The sequence below is a fragment of the Copadichromis virginalis genome, linkage group LG12, assembly GCF_057382275.1.
Source record: "Copadichromis virginalis isolate Kocher_CV1m ecotype Utaka linkage group LG12, C_Virginalis_male_GT1.1, whole genome shotgun sequence".
Taxonomy (NCBI): Eukaryota; Metazoa; Chordata; class Actinopteri; order Cichliformes; family Cichlidae; genus Copadichromis; species Copadichromis virginalis.
This window is the reverse complement of record NC_140629.1, coordinates 34,450,092-34,461,608: the sequence shown is the minus strand read 5'-3', so window position 1 is coordinate 34,461,608 and position 11,517 is coordinate 34,450,092. Positions and strand designations below refer to the sequence as shown.

Here is an 11,517-nt window from a genome sequence, read left to right as displayed (position 1 = left end):
ACACAGAACAAAGTAATCATTAGATATATTGAGGAAAAATAGCTGGGGAATGCATAATCATACCGATAAAGACACTCAACTCCCAAAGTTGGATTTCACATTTTACTCAAGGCCACTAGAGGGAGTTCTCTGCCCGAGTGTAACCTTCACACACATTATCTGAAGTGAGAAAACGAGAAGGAAAAATTAAATCGAACAGATGAGACGTAAACAAGCCGGGGACAACATTTGCTTGGATGCACATGTGGCTTTCTCCACCATGATGTCATTCCACGTATATCTGCGCCATATTAAGTTAATAATACGACAGAGACTTAAACACTTCCATAAGGAACTAACGCATGCACAGCTCCATGTGATGCAACTCTGCTGTGCAGGTTTAGAAAAGTTAAATAAAGTTATCATGGATTTCCTGCTGTTAAAACTGTGAGCTCCTTTCATCTGAGAGGGGGGAAAGTCATAACACAGAGGCCTTTTGAAGAGTTCTGCTAAAGGCAAAAGATAAAGGAAATGCTTGGATCTGCAGAACCCTGAGTATCTCCTTGCAGAATCCAAATTGGCTTCCCCTCGTCAGGGAAAAAAAAATAGTTCCTTTATCTTAACTCCTGCCTTCCCCTACAACCCGTTCTCACCCCGCCTGATTCACGGTGCCCTATTTAGACAGCGTTTTGATGTCTACACTACATGATCTAAAAGAGCGCGGCTGGATCATATCCTGGTATTATCAAGTGCCCTTGGGCTCTTGCCAGCGTTCTTCATAACTGGAGGGAACAGGGACGGGGGGTGAAGATCAAAGTGACAATGTACAGTGCTGTGACTCCGCTGCCGACTGGCTGCAGAGTGTCACCGCTCCACTCTGCAGGCACGGAGGACGGACACGGAGTGGGGACAGGGAGCGGTGGTATGTGCGGGGGAGGCACAATTGCTCTTTTCCCAACATATCATGTTGATTTCTGAGGTAACAACATTCAACAATGGGATGTTGAGCAACTTTCAACATCATTTGTCAAAAGGGCAGCCATGTAGTTCAGTAGAAAGACCACCGTGGGTCTCAAAAAGGCCCTCAGCGCTCCTCAAATCAAAGGCTTGTAAAGCCCTCGGTGCGCTATTCAAGTTTTATTTGTCTAATTGGTAGCTATATGGCACATCATGTCACAAAGGCTTCAACTGACAATAATTGCTGACTAATTTATCAATTACTTGTCATGAGTGAGTCTATAGGATGGCAGAGAATTGTAAAAACAGGCCACTAAAGGTCCTGTGTAAAAATGAGGAGTGAAGAAAAGTAAAAAGGCTTTTAAATTCAAAATAATCCATTATTTAATATCATTTTTGTGACTTTACCCTAGATTAGCTTTTCTACAGGATGCTTGCGTGACACTCTTAAGTTTCCTGTGTTTCCTGAGTCTGTAGGAAGGTGGTAATGATTAACATAGCTGTCCAAGAACAAGCAGGTGAAGTTAAAGCAAGTTTGAAATAAACTTTTTCCAACTTAACTGGCAGCTTTTAATTCCTTTACACAGTCCACTGCTACTATTTGCATTCACAGCAAATAATGAAACTGTATAGAATAGTTAGATTTTCAGTACATGGGCTTATTTTACAGCACAGGGGAAGAAAAACAAAAGGAACAAAAGTCCTCTGATGGGGGGGGCTTGACTCTGAGTGAACATCAGCTTCAGGAAAATGTAAACATATCATGTCTCTGAATTTCAAGCTGTCTTAATTAGATTTCCGCATGGCTTAATCCATAGACAAGATGTTTATGAATCTGGCTTTCATAGCTCATTAAAGACTAATTAACTAAACAAACTGAATCAATCATTCCCAGCAGTGAAGGAAAGCCCCATGAAAAACAACAGCAACACGCAATAAGTACAAGCGCTTCCAACTTTCTCTTTCGTTCTGCTTCCTTTACATAAACTAGCATTGCTCTTTTCTTTCTCCGTTTTTCTTTAACTTTTGTACTTGGAAAGTTCAAAAGCGAGCGGTGTGGAATCGGCTTTTCCCTCTCACCCAGTTTTCTCTCAGCTCCACGCTGCCAGGCTCCAGCCCCCATTAATTCAGCACAAGTCTGCTCCTTTGATGTTAGCTCTCCCAGTTAATAATTAATAGCTCTTGGTAAGACGCTTTGAGAAGAAAGAGATCTCCCTCCTGAAGAATCTCCACTCGGGCAGGCCCGCGCTGCAGTGCAGGGACTTGCCTGACGACAACAAAAATGCACCCACAGGCAAACTGGCTTGCTTAAAAAAAACACCATAAAAAAAATTACAATCTTCGGACACCAAAAGATGGATTAATACGGTTAAAAAATTTGCTCAGAACTAAAATACGGTTTATTTCAATGAGTCAAACTGGGTTTAACGAGACATTGTGCAAGAAATCTGAGACAGCACCAAGTCGTCTGTGGTAAACCTTTCAAAAAAAGATGAATTGCACACTAGAAAAGTGGGCTTTCATTGAGATTCAACAGGGATTTCAAAGAGGTCTGGTCATTAAGCTTATCGGGAAGGAAGTCACGATGGCGTTTTGATCTTCTCATTCGTACTTAAAGACGAGATCAAGACCGACCGATGCTGTCAGCTATTTCAGCGATGAATGTTGCAATAAGACAGAAAGTTGCCTGACAAGTAACAGTTTACAATATTTGGGTTTTATAAAAACTTATATAACATTAAAGGGTGAATTGTTCAAGAAACAAGGAGATGGGAATTTTGGTGGTATATTTACCACCATGTACTGGTACATTGTCCACATATTACATATGTGGACAATGATAAAATGTAGTGATGTAATTATGGAACTATTTCTTTAGTGTAGTGTAATTTCATAAAATACAACAAACTGTTATTTAAGTTACTCCCAAGCACCCCGGTTTGTGATAATGAGTGAATAACAATGTCATCTATAATAAAAAATACAATAAACACTAAGAAGATCATTTTACTGCAGAAGTACTTTTACTTTTGACACCTTTGAAGTGAAGTATATTTAAACAGAGCTTCTTTCACCAGTGGAGATTCACTGATCAAGAACTTGAAACACTATAAAGTGTTCAGATAATATTAGATTACCATGATTCCCCATCTTTTGTACTTTTTTACTCAACCAACGGTAGTTTGTAAGATTTGATCTTTATCCATGAATCAAAAAGTAAACATATGAGGACAAAAGCCCTGCGAGGCAAACAGAGGTGGTCAAAAACAAGGCAAACCGAAAACTGTCTCACTGTGAAATCCTGCAAAAAGTTAATATTTTTCTCAAAGCTGAGACGTGATCTCTCTCCCTCTCTTGATCAGTCATCCATGCTCAAAAGTCAGCTGAACTCTCAACCCGAACTGCCTGCCAAAATGGTGGTTGGGGGGGGGTTTACAGGTACTTCACAATAATGCTGGCTAAACAAACTTCCCGCTGGCTCGGAGACATTAGAATTAGGGTACAATCGTCCCCGAGTGAACAAAAACCGCAGCAGAAAGCACTGAGGACTCAGTCTAGACGCAGAGGAAAATGAAAGCTATGTTTAGCATCCCTAAGTAAACCTGCCAGCTTGTAAGATCTGAGGGAGCGAAATTTTCACTCGTCTGGAAAGAGTCTCTTCTCAGTGTAGAACTCACTCCGTCATTCACACGGACCGAGGGTTGGCATATTAACTCTGTGTCACACACAGAGCCATCCGTGTGTGTTTATAAATGCATGTTTAACAGAAAAACACAGGCTCACGTGCAAACCGAACTACACCTGGATACACCTGCAACATCTGTCTCACGCTCCAGCTCTTCTATCCCACTGCTACCTTTCTTCTCCTCTGCTTCCCTTGTTTTTTTCCTTCTTCCTCCTTCTGCTCATGCTTTCCTTTCCTGCTCCCTCTCTCTCTCTCTCTCTCCGCACTGCTATAATTAAGGCAATTAAGTCTTCAGAAGACTCTCCACTGCTATTATGCTGTAATTTCATGTTGCCTCCTGGCTTTACCGTTTATTAAAAGATAAAGGCATACTTTTCTCCCGTGGATTTTCTCATATGTGGTCACCCCCTCTTTTTTTTCCCATGTCCTTTTCTCACTCCCTTTCAGGGAAGGCATGTGTGCCGAGACATTATTTACATTCAGCTAAAATAAAATCAGAGTTTTCAATGTGGCTATGCTTCATCTGATTGGACGCCTTTGCAGCTGAGAGAAAGAAAAGCATTTCTGAAACGTCTCTCCTTTGTTCTCCGTGGATGCTGAACTTCAGCAGACAAAACCTGGCTGTATTATCGTGACATTTTCAAAACAGCAGGATTAGGAGCACTTACTCACCTAACTAATCCTTCTTCATCTCCCACCGTTTGATGTGAGCACTTCACCGACAAACCGTTGCTCTGTCGTAACATGTTTTTCTATTTACAGATATTCGACATAACTGTTTTGGCCTGTGTGTCATTTAATCAGCAGGTTTAGCGATCCTGCCGGATCTGCTTACTGTTGTGTCATGACCACTGTAATATTAAGACCGCGCTATTGTGAAATCATTTACAAGGACACAATGTCACTCAGAAAACCTTGATGTGCTAAAAACACCTGACTAGTGTTGAGTCTAGGGCTGCACGATTTTGCATAAAATGAGAATCACGATTCTTTTGGCTTAGAATTGAGATCACGATTCTCTCGCGATTTTCTTTTCCAGTATAAATATTTATTGCACTTATTAACTGCACATCAACTTCGTAAGACTGAACATAAAAACAATAAATAAACATAAAAACAACAAATGTCTCACATTTTGTCGTTGCCGCAAAATGTTGTACTGCTTGAAATTCCGTCTCCACCGTTGCTCGACGCTGCGTGTATAGAGCAGGTAGTGCAACAATAGAAAAATAGTTGCGGGACGGCACTGTGTAGCGTTTGTCTAGGGTGTTGATCATTTTCCTAAATCCCTCGTTTTGCACAGTGTTGATGGGAGCCATATCTTTGGTCAGGTGATAAGTGATAGCCTCCGTAATTTCTTTGTGCCTGCGGGAGTTCGACGTGTATAGGGAAGCGCTGTATAAGGTTCCCGTTATTGATGTTTGGGTGGTTGACCGGGACGGATTTTCTCCTGTCACTTTCTCGTCGTCCCTGACGTGTTCTCCGTTGTTTTTCCCCTGCTAATTTTAGCAGCCAGCTTCTATACCACGTGGTATAAGGCTCCGCCCTTGTCATTTGTTGAGCAGGAAGAGTGAGCGCTTGTTTTCATGCAGATTACGTCCCGGATCAAAATGCGGTACAATCGTCGTCGTCTTTTTTCTCTCTTTTTTAAAAAAAATCGTTGTCATTTGGAAATGAGATCGCACATAAGTATGAATTGAGATCGCGATTTTCTAACGATTAATCGTGCAGCCCTAGTTGAGTCACCGTTCAGTTTCTGATTCCATCCTCACAAACTTTTGAACTCGCCCATTCGCTCCCTTTTTTTTTTTTTTAAATATTAATGCTTTCTCGCAGCTGCAGCATGTTACAACAGTCCTAAGGGCAGTCTAAGGCACCATTTCAAATATTTACGGAGCACATAAAAATCCACTTGTGTGTCACACCGATGGGGGATGGGGGCCGGCAGGCCTCTGAGCTCCTCTCCATTCAACCACTTTCATATAAACTGACAGTTCACCCAAAGTAAACACACAGGGGAAAGAATCACTTAAAGCACTCAGTGAGCTCAGTGACTGCCATTAATATCCAACATGCAGATAAGAGGTGAAGTAAGGAAGTGGATGCTGACCTGGTCACCATGTGCTGAGGAGTAAGGACGCTGAATAAAAGAATGGTTTAAGCCCTAAAATTTGTTTAAGACGACAGGCAACTTTAATAATCTGCTGGCATAATGTCAATGTTACTTCATCAGGGTCTGTGCGAGTGTGCCACATGGTGCTACAGGGTTATAGCACATTTCCCACACCCACTTCTAGATTGGGTGATCCATCACGATAATCATGTCAACTCAGAAAGAAGCACGAGAGGCATCGTGTACATGCCTACCTGTTAATGCGGCTGCGGCATTGAAAGTGATAAGTAAATGTTATTAGGTCTGACCTGGTGAGACTCCCCGGGAAGCTCATTCCCAAATGAAAACATGTTCACATGGCGTCCGATCAATGGAGCGCAGGTCTGCCATAAATCATGGTTTCATTTGAGCTGCTGGGGTAAGGGTTCACTGTTCATAGGAATCACACTTTTATCTGATGTTTACAAGTTAGGTCTTTACTGCTTTTTTCTCCCTGCTTCGCCAATTTCTAGAAAAATATCTGGGTGGCATATATTTGCTTGTCTTTGCCAGATTAATGACTATTAGCCATTTGTTGGTTTAAGATAGCTCACAGGCTTGGCTATCAGAGATTTTCTATCATTTTGTAATAAACATGAAAGAAACAGTTTTGTTCCTCAAACAATAAGACTTACAACCTGCTGAGTAAGAAACATTCAAATAAAATGTGTGGTCCAACCCTTAAACCTGCTGTGAAGCAGGATGTGTGCAAGTATGTAATTTGTGTGTTTAATTTAATTATATTGATCCTGATTTGAATCATTTCATGGTAAGGTTGCTTGAATTAGACCAAATTTAACACATTTTGTTTTTATGACTCAGTATTTATGAATAGTTGTGAGATTTGTCCAGGATGACAGATTGAGAGAGATGTAGAAATCTGGAGCAGATATAATGAACTCACTATCAGACAAACTTCAGGTACACTGACCCTTGACCCCATCTCTGTGCTGTACATATAATTGACCAGGACGCATGCACACACACACACACACAGCATGAAATGACTATCTTTGTCACTGTGACACTGTAATCAGTTCCCCTAAGTCCAGCCAAAGGACTTTCTTTGCACTGAAGCCCCAGAGCTGAAAAATTGTAAAAAGTGAGGCAGAAAAAGCAGACATTTCCAGGTTTCCTTAGGAGGCAAAGAGCTTTCACCTAGAGTCACTACTCTGAGGTTTATGGTGGACAAAGACTACACATCATCTGTCATTTCTGACAAAATCAGCCGTATTCATTATCTCTCTTGATATTGCTGGACTAAAGAAAAAAAAACAGATTTTTTGGGGGCGGTCCATTAGCCCGCCTTTGTAGTGGCCCTTTGGGATTTGTCCCTCCATGGCTGATGTGTGGGACACCAGTGTCCCCTCTCCATTTCTGTATCTGCCTCAGCGCACAATATTGGGTGGCCATTCACCCATTATTGCATAACCAGCATTATACAAGTGAACTGTGCTATCAAAATATGTGTGTGTGTGCATGGGTGTGTGAGGGGGCACCTCTGAGGAGGCCTGCCAGTGGAACTTGGCAAGGAGCCGACCCCATTAAAGAGTTGAGACAGACAGAGAGAGAGAGAGAGAGAGAGAGAGGGAGGTGTAGTTGGGAGTGCTCCCTGTCCCTCATAATAAGACTCATGCATAGTCGTGCTCATGCACACTTATCTACAATACCAAGTCCTGACTTATCTAAACTAAACTCATAAAGCTCTGACAGAATCCAAAATGAAAAGTAATGCCATAAAAAAAAGCTATCAGTTCTCAATGCTGGCAAACAGTTGTGGGTGTTTGCTTTAGTCTCTGTTCAAAATGTGACCTTAAAAACACAAAGTACCAGGCATTAAACGCCGGATCAATTTTCTCTTCTTTATTTGTTGATTCGATTCTGCCTGGCTGAACTCACATTTTCCCCACATGTAGACATGATTTTATTCAGAAACATTTAAAAGAGAGAAGCATGTAAGAAGTTTGCATTTTTGTCCATCAGTAATATAAATATGAGCGCTGCTGCTGCCATCATGGATTGCAAAGTCAGAGTTGGTGGACTTTCCAAGTGGGAAATCCAACATGAGGGGGCATTCCAGCTGAAAATTCCAACCTGGAAGTTGAAATTTCAAACTTCCCACTTCAAATGGAATGCACCTTTACCTACTACTCTGCAGTCTGTAAAAAGCAGCATGTAATCAAAACCCATATACTAAGTATCATGTTTGCTGTGAAAATCTTTAAGCTGCATGTCACTTTATAGGAAGGAATTATAAACTTCACTTCCTAGAAGAAAAAAAAATAACAAAGAAGATTACAACTAACCCATGTTTTTTAGTTTTGGTGTCTTTTTCTCCAGTGAATTTGAGACACTATTAGCCCTTTTCCACTAGTACCTGCACGGCTCCACTCAGTTTTGCTTGTTTTCCATTACAATCGAGGACCACCTAATGGGGTCTGTATAGCAATGCTATAAAGTACCGTGGCGTCATTTGTACGTGGCATGAACACCACAACAATGGAGGACATCGAGGCGATGGTATAACTCCTGCTTGTCAAACTCGGACGACATTGTTGTTTTTAGTGTAGCCTTTCCCCTCGTCGCCTGGTTTCAAAAAATGGCGGTTTTGATTTTCGTGAAGGACTCATGTTTCATCGAGTGACACCACCGACAAGCCAATCTGTGGCATGTGTCTGTTAACAACACATTTTTGGATCCCCACAGATTTCTTGGAATCTCGGCCGAGAAGGCTGTAACGTTTAAACATTGGCTTCAAATGTTACCATTTTTAAATGAATTTTATTCAGTGCAACAGTCAACAGTATGTTCACCTATCAGTGGTGTCATATTCTCTTTAAGCCCTCTCCCGTGGCTATAATTTCCAGGAAACACCGTAAACACCAGATGAGAATGTGCGCTTGAATGTTATAACATTGCCGTTTTTAGCGCAATTGTTTTGAACACGGATAGCAGATTGAATTAACCAAAACAAAACAAAACAAAAAAAAAAACATGTTTTCACAAAAAACCTCGATCAGAATTATGTAAAAAAGACAATGAAATCTCATTATCTTGTCATCATGTGGGAAAAAACAAAGATTACTTAGGATACACTGTGGTTTTTACAAAATGAGAGACTTTCATGAAGCATCGAGTTGAATATGGCCCTCGTTTTATGCTTGCTTTTCTTTTTAATTACATTTATTTTGGCGGGAAATTTGAGCAATGGTTCGGTTTTCTTATGTGCGTCCCGAAGGCACAATAAACAACAAATGATGGATGAAGTGCAATCACTGAACTCGAACTTTTCGCAGAATACGTCGCATTTTTATCTCTCTCTGTATATAAAAATACACGAGCTCGTCTTTGCCCGTTTTGCACCACAGACAGCGTTTCCCATCTCTCCCTGTGGTTTGATGTCCTGTGGTGTCAGACACACACACACACACACACACACACACACACACACACACACACACACACACACACACACACACACACGTAAATGCACTGACTGAGACTGCCGCTAATCAAGATGCTTTTTAGTCTTCTCTCCTCCCGCTGCCCACTGCTCTGCCCTGCTGAGACCAAACATTGAGACCGGAGGAATGGACAACCGCTAATTAAATTTCCTCCACTTTTCCTCTCCGTCCCTCCCATGTTGTTTTCTTACCGGTTTTGGTTTCTTGCCCTTTGTGATTCACAGGAAAATAAACAAGCATCCAGCTAGGAACAAGAACACTACTTCTCAAAAGCTTCTTCTCCACCTAGTGTCTAAAAGAAGCCGTTGGGGCCAAAGTGGGAGAAGTCATGACTAGAAAAGACGGACTATAATCCCACTTGTTATTCATTGGTGGGATTTTACTAGTATTACTGATTGTTAATTTGGCCTTCCGTCATTTTAATCAGCCTCACAGAACTTTAATGAATGGAAGAGTGATTTTATGATACAAGTTAGATTATAGCTTCTAGAAAGGGTTTAAAGGATTTTTTTAAATGAACACTCAAAGGCAGAAGAACTGAAGAGAGCTGTCAGATGAAACTAAAGAAGACAGCAGGCCTGGGATGACACACTACATTTGTGCTTTCCTTCCTGCAAGGCTCTTGGCACATAACAGATCAATACTAGTGTTTCTCTCTGACTGCCAAGGATACTGACCTCAAACTAACAAAGTTAAATATTAAAACAGAAGGTCAGGCGGGTTTAGCTGATCACTTTGAAAAAGACTTTTTATCCTTTTTTAAAAAACTGATTCTGTTTATAAATCACTTTTTCTATTGTCTTGCTGGGGGATGCCGCTGCCATTGAGGTGTGCCATTACTCTGGGCGGGGTGTGCTTGGTCTGCAGCATTGTTCCCATGGGTGGTACATGTCAACTAACATCAATGTAAATTCAAGGTTATTCACTACACCTGTCAGTGGTTTTAATGTTGTGGCCAATCAGAGTACAATATGAATGAATAAACTGTTAGACAGCGTGTGCAGACAGCTTTATTGATTGCAACAGCTGTAACATCAACTGCACGTGAGACGCAGCTGAAAAAGACGGCCAAAGCTCTCGCTCAGTCAACAGCCTTTTTAGCTGCAAACAAAGAGAAAAACATCTCGTTCTGCCTCCCGGGCTAGCTGCTAACCACAACACATACAGGTGTACCTGCCATACGCAGCCGACGCAGGTGTCTATAAAACATGGATGTAGCTACAGTTACACCAGTGTTTTTTACAAACCTCAGATGAGAACGAGACTGACGCTCACATGGTGGCATCTCGTCAGTCGCAAGGCAGCCACCATAAATGCCCTGAAGCTTGTCATCCTTTGTTGTCTATTTTATGCAAAACGCAACCTTAATTTACAAAATGAATATCGTGATGGACTGAAAAAGATTTAAAACTAGTGATTGAAATCATCAACTTACTGGTCAAGCGTTTAACAGGGTACATGAAGTAAAGAAGTATGGCTGTTTTTCAGTAGACCGCTTTAAAGTCAGTAAGGCAGAGGAGTTGTGCCGAAATTTCTTTTCTTTTTTTTTCTTCTACAAAACAAAACAGCAACAGCACAATATTTGTTGTCCCCAGTGTCCACGCTGCTATATTGTGAACTTGCACAACGTTTAAAATGCAACTATTTCAGTCAAGTGGAGGCGTTTCACTAAACTGCTACTTCTCCCCTTCCTGTAATTCGTCTCCAGTTATACGGTTTTTCTCTAATCTCTGACTCGACGCTGCTTTAGGAGACCATGCCCCTGCACGCTTGAAAGAGACACCGCTGCTGTTGCTTCTCTTTCTTGTAATACGCTATCCTCCTGCTGGTTGGGGGTGTTGCCATTGCCTGCTCACTTCTTTGCCTGGGCAAACAGCAGAGCGGGTCAGGACTTGGCCCTATTCCCCTTATTTTGCATCCTTCTTTTTTCTTTTTTTTTACTGTTCCTTTCTTCCCCCACTATAAAGCCTAACAGTGGGTCAGCAGAGGAGGATGACTGTGGTTGATTATGTAGAATAAAGAAGAATACAATTCTTCTTTAAATTGGGATACAATGTGACCAATTTGTTGTGAGCACACGGACTTGTCTGCTTAGCTGCGACACTGAAAAGGCATCAACTGCATGTATCCTCCAAATGGAGTAGAGAAGAGATAATTATAATAAGGAAAAGTCTTGATACAACTATTTTCACATATGCAGTTTCACGCCAAGATCCTTTTTGATATGTAAAAATTTCCTTTTAAGTAATCTGGGACAGCTTACAAACCTCAAGACAAAA

At 41.3% G+C, this 11,517-nt stretch overlaps 1 protein-coding gene across 2 annotated transcripts in view; it reads right to left on the bottom strand.

Moving 5' to 3' along the window:
- Positions 1 to 11,517, bottom strand: part of znrf3 (zinc and ring finger 3) — a 70,374-nt gene that overhangs the window by 12,510 nt on the left and 46,347 nt on the right. The gene's annotated exons all lie outside the window — the stretch shown is intronic.